Below are 7,239 nucleotides of genomic sequence, written 5' to 3'. Positions count from 1 at the left end.
CAGAGTGAGACTCTGTCTTGAAAAAAAAAAAAAAAAAAAAATAGCAAAAGTTTAATGCAAACGACATTAATAAATGTCTAAAGCAATGGTTCTCAACTTGGGCTATACATTAGAATCAACTGGGAAGCTTCAAAAAATGGGGTTGCCTGGGTCACCCCCTGGAGATACTCATTTGATTGGTCTGGAGTGTGGCTTGGATTTGGGGATTTTGAAAGCTCCCCAGGTGATTCTAATGTACAGTCAAGGTTGAGGGTCATTCATCTGAAGTCTCCCTGAAGTGTCCTGGCATTGTGAATATTTGTCTCCAACAGGCATCCCTGATGTAAGTAGTCTCCTCCTTCACTTTGGTCTGCTGTGGTGCTCTCAGGAGAGAGTCCTGACTCTCTCAATCCCTTCCAATTTAGCTTTGCTCCTTTCCTTATGTGTTTCAGAATTGATCCATTCAGGTCATCCCAGAGAAATTCTGCCTTTCAGTGTTATAAAATCCTAGTCATTTCTCCCACTTCTCTTTGCGGTTTTATTTGACTGGTAAGTCAAAATAATATCCAGCATTTTATGATTAGTTGTCGGTTGAATCAGTGGTTTTTGATGCTGGCTGTACCTTAGAAACACCTAGAAAGCTTAAAAAATATACCACTTCAGGGCACAGTGGCTCACGCCTATAATCCTTGCACTTTGGGAGGCTGAGGCAGGCGGATTGCCTGAGGTCAGGAGTTCGAGACCATCCTGGGTAACATGGTGAAACCCCATCTCTACTAAAAATACAAAAATTAGCCAGATGGCACATGCCTGTAGTCCCAGCTACTCGGGAGGCTGAGGCAGGAGAAATGCTTGAACTCAGGAGGCGAAGAAGTTGCAGTGAGCCGGAGATTGTGCCACCGCACTCCAGCCTGGGTGCCAGAGTAAGACACCATCTCAAAACAACAACAACAACAAACACTTTTCAGGCCTTAATCAAGAAAAATTAAATCAGAAACTCTTGGAGGTAGGGCCTAAGCATTTTTTAAAGCTCCCCAGTGATTCTAATGTGCTACCTGGGTTCACAATCACTGGCCTAGGTACTATGTAAATTTATCCTAATTTCTTGCAATTCCCCCTTCATTTCTTGCTCACTAACTTTAGGCCACTGCCTGCAATTAGTTTTGTCAACTCTGCTCAGAGGACAAGTAGGTGTCTCATCTGTGCTCTTCTCTTCTGCTTTGTAGGCCTCTAATCCCTAGGTAGCAATCTTCTATAGCCCAGATTCAACTCCCCTCCTCATGGCGCCTGCCTGGGTAGTGTCAGTCCTGCTTCCCAAAGCCAGCATAATAAATTTGCTTGTCCGTGTTCGTTTTATATCTGATGTGAAGAATTAGCCTATGTTTATGTGGTAGTAATTCTACCAGAGAGTTAATGTATTACCTATCTTAGGCAACGCATTCCTAAAACACAAGGACATCCTTTGGACACAGGCGCATTACAAGGGGATGGCTTTAACACTGAGGATTTCAGCAGACCAACTGAGAGAGCTGTTTGAGAGCTTGGAGCATTTTGCTGTCTGTCTCTCTCTCTCCATGCCACTCAATGTCTTCTCCACCATCCACCATCTTCCCAAATTTGGGGCTCCTTCAGTAGGTGGAGCCAGGCCAGGCCAAGGAGGAGGAGGATCTCTCATAGCAATCGGTTCCTATGGTGTCAGTGGTTCCAATATAAAAAAGGAGAGAAGGGAGCCGGGTGCAGTGGCTCACACCTGTAATCCCAGCACTTTGGGAGGCCGAGGTGGGCAGATCACGAGGTCAAGAGATGGAAACCATCCTGGTCAACCTGTGAATCCCCATCTCTACTAAAAATACAAAAATTAGCTGGGTGTGGTGGTGCACGCCTGTAGTCCCAGTTACTCAGGAGGCTGAGGCAGGAGAAACGCTTGAACCCAGGAGACAGAGGTTGCAGTTAGCTGAGATCGTGCCACTGCACTCTAGCCTGGATGACAGAGTGAGACTCTGTCTTGAAAAAAAAAAAAAAAAGAAAAGGAGAGGAGAGGAATAAAGTGAAGAAATAAAAGGAATTACTGTGGATCACAATTTCCCAGGTGCTTTGAATAATTGTGATAATTGAAAACAGACCAATAATGATATTTAATAAATGCAATTATACTTTGTCTTCAACAGAAGGCTTCTTCTGAATTATCTTGTCATCCCATCAAAGGCCCAAGTTAAGAAACCAGGCTACATCCCTAACCTGGGAGGTGAGTGCAAAGCAAGGGGTTCCCATATATGTCATATATGTGACATTTCTTTTAAAATTGCAATTTGATTAATTATAATTGAAAATGATTTTTTCTTCATTAAAAGGATTCTCCTATACAGTCTATTCTCACCTAGCTATGGCTGGAAATACATTCACACTTCAAATTCTTAGGCTACTGAAATTTTTTTGGCCCCAAAAATTAAGCAGACATGTCTGAAAATGCTTTTAAATTAGCCTGGGTGACTTTTAGATGGGAGTGAGGAGAGCTGCCTGCTCTACTTAACTGCTCCCTCTCTTTGATCTTCTATCTAGTTCTCTATCCCAGGACATCCTATATGATATCAGCAGTATCCCCAAATTTCCCATTGTGGCCCCTTTCTTTTCCCTAGCCTGAAAAGATCAAGGTATGATAAACAATATCTGTGAGAGGCCTCAGGGATGATGGAGAAGTTTATTTACATTTGACATCTTAGAGATAGACAAAGATATATAGTAAAACAGAAGTAGAGGAAGGAGCCACAGGGGAAAACAGAGATTCAGATATATAAAGACAGAGGGACATGGTGACTTATGACTAGAAGAGAGCCACGTAGATACAAGGACATGTGCAGACACAAGTCTTCCAATCCTGTGTCTCGATGTCCCCCTGGATCTAGAGACAGAAAAGAGAGGAAGACAGAGGAACCCACACTGAGATACCCACATTCATAATAAGACAGAGACAGAGAGATGCAGGGAGGGGGTAAGAGATGCATTGGGAGCCCCAGAGAAATGCAGAAAAAACAACAACAACAAAAACAAAAACAGAGAGTTTGACTCACAGAGACACATACAGCACGACAAAGATAGAAACAGAGACAGATGCACTCAGCTCTGTAGAGAGGGCCTCCCACCTCTCATCCCAACACATCCAGGCTCCAGCAGCCTTTGTGGCATTCTGCAGCAGTTCAGCGCCTTGTATAAAAAATGGGTCTTTTTCAAGACGTGTTACAATGAAAAGGAGGTGGTCCAGCTTAGAGAAAGACAAGATGTGTAATTCAGCATCTGTGGGCAACAGAAAAGACTGTTCTCTGGATTCCAAAGTGGCTTAAAGGAAGAAGACTCTCCATTGGCCATAAGGGATGTACCCAAATGGTCTCATTGTACAAGACAGTGAGCTTATAATGCAGATGTTATAAAGCCTATGAATCTTGCTACTTGTACATTAAAGCTGTGATCTTCTGTTCTTGACAAGGTTGTATATTCCAGGAATGGCAGAGCCCAAAGGAGAAATGTGTTCATTCCTGTCTTCTTGCCTCTGGAGAATATGTAGGAAGTTCACACATGTGGTGCTGATGGAGGAGGGCATGATGTGCAGAAAGGATGAAAGCCTCCTCTGTCTAAGCTGTTCTGTGCTACTAAACGTTTCTCATCCATCAACTGTACATAGCTACATATATATCATGCTGAGCAGCCACAGCAAACAAAAAGACAAAGGGGGTCACGACCGTGGTTTTTGTTGGAGTTTTTCCACCTCTATGCTGTTGGGTCACATTTGTCTTCAGAAAGCAAGTTCTGCCTCATCTTGGGAAAGGCAGCCTGGGATTTCACCTGGCTGGATTCTGTGTGTTGCTGAGGGAGGAGCCTCGTGAATAGTCACAAAGAGTTGGGCTGATTCTAACTAGGTCATTGCTGATTTTTTTTTTTTTTCAAAAGGAATCCACTGCCAGTATATTCTACTTTTTCAAATTTAAATAGATTGGATAGTCAACCTGGTTTGGGCTTAGATACAACTTCCTTGGCCATGAACCAAGGGGAAAAGCATAGAGTTTTTGAGACAGAAAGATGACTATTTTCAGTTAAGGAGATGGAAGCCTGGAGTTGTGAGTCAATGCTAATCAAGGACTGAGCCAGAGGTAGAAACCCAAGTCTGCTGGCTCCTAGCCCTGCACTTCCTCTTCAAGACCGTGTAGCCACTGAAAGATCTTCTGCCTACACTTACAATGTAAGGTCAATCCTCACCAACAATCTGCTTTTTTGATACCTGGGATTGGAGAGAGGAAATATCACCTTTCCAATTCAGAGCTGCTCATTTTCTTAACTTGTATGTAAACATATTCAACATTCAAACCAGGTGTTACCTGATAGAACAGTATTGTAGGTAGAAGCTCTTTGAGAAAAAAAAAAAAAGCCTCTTTATAAAGCAAGGACACAGATGACTGTAGCAGCATCTAACTAGCGGATAAAGGCAAAGGGGCAATGGGCAGCCTCTATTTGTCCCAACAAGAAGTCAGTATTGATGATGTTTCATTACAAAGGAGAAAGTGAGGCTTACTTTATGTATGAGTGCAGCTGCTTCCTTCCTTCCTTCCTTCCTTCCTTCCTTCCTTCCTTCCTTCCTTCCCCCCTCTTTCCCTCCCCCCTTCCCTCCCCCTCTCTCTTTCTCCTTCTTTTCTTTTCCTTTCCTTTCCCTCTTTCTTTCTTTTCTTTCTTTCTTCTTTCTTTCCTTTCTTTTCTTTCTTTCTTATTACAAATTATCTTCCTATAAGTAGGAAAGTTTGAGCAGACAAAAAGCATCAATCTGAAGTTTAAAAAAATGCATCAACCTGGAGAAAGAGTCATTTTTCAAATGGCATTGCTTATCTTGGGACAACAAAAGCATCCTTCACAAATAAAGTCAGAGAGTGGTTTTAATTTACTATTTACCAATATATTTGTATATTCTTTTCAAGAGAAGGGGTGAGAAAGACATAGTCCTGGTTTTCCTCAGGCTTAGGAAAGAAATGTCACTTACCCAGAGTCCATATATTGAAGTGAAAATGGAATTTCATGAAGCAAATATAGATATAGGATGGTAAATCTGGACAAATTTTATAAAAGACTAACTCCAATTACCTCATTTCACAGGGAACAGCTCTGAACACTAGGGAGGGAGGGAGGAATTGGCCTCACATTTGCTTTGTGCCTTGAGCAGTCACATCTGGTATGGAGGTACTCACTACTCAGCTATACTCGCTCCCTGAGACAGGATGGTGGGGAAGACACCCCACCTTAGCCTCATCATTAACCAAAAAGCCCCGAGGATGCTGAGAGAAAAACTCTGGAATTATTTGGGAATTCCTGGAAGAAGCTATGCCCTCTCTCCTGCATCCCAAAGCCCACTCTACACCATCTTGAAAAATGTCAAGGAACTGTATGGATTAGTTTGACTCTGGATGACCCTGGGTAGAGACACATTCAGTTTCCTGCTGACACCCCACCAACAACGTGATTTGGTCAGGTGACCCTAGGAGAAATTGGTACTGATAGTGTCCAAGGCAGATTTGTAAGTATCAGACTTAATACATAATGATTCTTGGGAAAGACATTTAAATTCCTTAGACTTTAAGTGGATAAATGTAGCTAAAGTAGTATAGTACTTGGCACATAATAATTGCTCATTCAAATTCAAATGTTAGCTTTTGTTTTTTTTTAATTAGAGTCCTGTGAATATATGAACCCACACACCTACACACTAACACAAGCAAACACACAGCCATGACCCCATGCATAAGTTTGGCTGTAGACACCCTCATGGCAACTAGTTCATTGACTTCTGAATTAAAGAGTTAAGCATTTGATTTGGTCTGTTCGACATTAGGGGTATCAGTCAGCAAAACCTGTTGAGCTTACCATTGAAAAATCCTTTCATTCATTACTGTGGTCATAATACACAGTTCCCTGGCCAGGAAAGAGTACACATCACAGAGCTCTGCTCACTGCATGTGTGCCTGAGCTCGCCCTCACTTTCCGCCTTCTTCAAAAAGTCTTCCCTGATTGGTCCAACCAGAAGTGCTGATTCTCCCCACCTGATTTCCTATAATTTAATAATCTGTGTCCTTCACTTTACTTTTGTATTTACTGTGTTGTATTGTTTATTTCCTTTTGGTCTTTTTGTGTGCATATGCATATGTTTTGGGGAATGGGGTTATTCACTTTTGTTAGTCACTGTGTTATTCACTTTTGTATGCCCATAGTGCAGATCATGGTGTCTTGTACATAGAATATGTTCGGTAAATATGTGCAATAAAAAGTCCTTTGATTACACAATGGCTTGATATTGGATTTTCCACTTCCCAAATGAGCCAGTTCTTAACTACCGACCTAAATGGAACTGACCCATTTCCATAAACAGCACCTCCTTGACCTTCATTACTATAAAACCCATAACAAAACTGCCTCCTCACTTACCTCTCCTTACTGTTCACATTTCCCCTGGAAATATCTAAGTGAGGGTTTGCTTTAGATCTCTGCGGGGAAGAAGACTGTGAGTAGACAACAGTAGAATTGGAGTGTGTGGGACTGTTTGGTGGTGAGCAGAACAATGCAAACTGACTCCCCTGTCCAAAGTCAAATCGTGTGCGTTCCCCACAGTGCCTTCTGTGTCTGAGTTACCACAGCCATGTAGTGGTTCAGTAAGAACTCCTTGTCCTGGTCATTACAAAAATAAAACAGAAATCTCTCTGTTTCTAGGTTAGGAATTAGATCACAATTTATGCATCAGTTTGTCAGCCAATTTCCTCCAAGTTCAACATCAGAACAGGCAAAAAAACAAAAAAAGTATCAGCCTTTAAAAATCATCAAGAGTAGTGGCATAACCTTGCATTTTATCACCCTCATTCCAATTACCCCAGTGCAGCAGATGCAAGCAGAGTCTCATGCGATCATCTGAGATAAGGATGAAGAACTGAAAGACAAACAGATGACTCACTTTAATGGATTTGCTTCAGACAGGAGAAACCTGTAATTTCTCTTAGGCGTGCTTCATGGACCCATAGTGGAGTGAATCACAGACTTGCACAAGCCTTGAAACTGTGGGCAACTTTACAGTTCTCAGATCGGCTTCTCTCAACAGGCAGTGAGTTCTCACTGGGCCCCTTGGACTGCCATTTCAGAAATGGAGAAGACAGATCACAGCCACTGACCAGGGACTGTGGGAGGTGCCACGTGATGGTGGGGCAGCATGCTGGGGAGCTGAGCGCTGGCCTTCCTGCC

The 7,239-nt window shown here is 42.5% G+C and overlaps 2 protein-coding genes across 2 annotated transcripts in view; both read left to right on the top strand.

The window, feature by feature from the left end:
- The window catches only part of ADGRF2 (adhesion G protein-coupled receptor F2), a 28,080-nt gene that overhangs the window by 18,401 nt on the left and 2,440 nt on the right, over positions 1-7,239 (top strand). The gene's annotated exons all lie outside the window — the stretch shown is intronic.
- The window catches only part of ADGRF4 (adhesion G protein-coupled receptor F4), a 24,763-nt gene continuing 24,567 nt past the window's right edge, over positions 7,044-7,239 (top strand). Inside the window, exon 1 of the mRNA XM_011960272.1 lies at positions 7,044-7,197. The gene's annotated coding sequence lies outside the window, so the exon portion shown is untranslated. The remainder of the gene's footprint in view (positions 7,198-7,239) is intronic.

The sequence above is a fragment of the Colobus angolensis genome, unplaced genomic scaffold, assembly GCF_000951035.1.
Source record: "Colobus angolensis palliatus isolate OR3802 unplaced genomic scaffold, Cang.pa_1.0 Scaffold51, whole genome shotgun sequence".
Lineage (NCBI taxonomy): Eukaryota > Metazoa > Chordata > Mammalia > Primates > Cercopithecidae > Colobus > Colobus angolensis.
The sequence above is the reverse complement of the archived record's forward strand: the minus strand, read 5'-3'. Positions and strand labels throughout refer to the sequence as shown.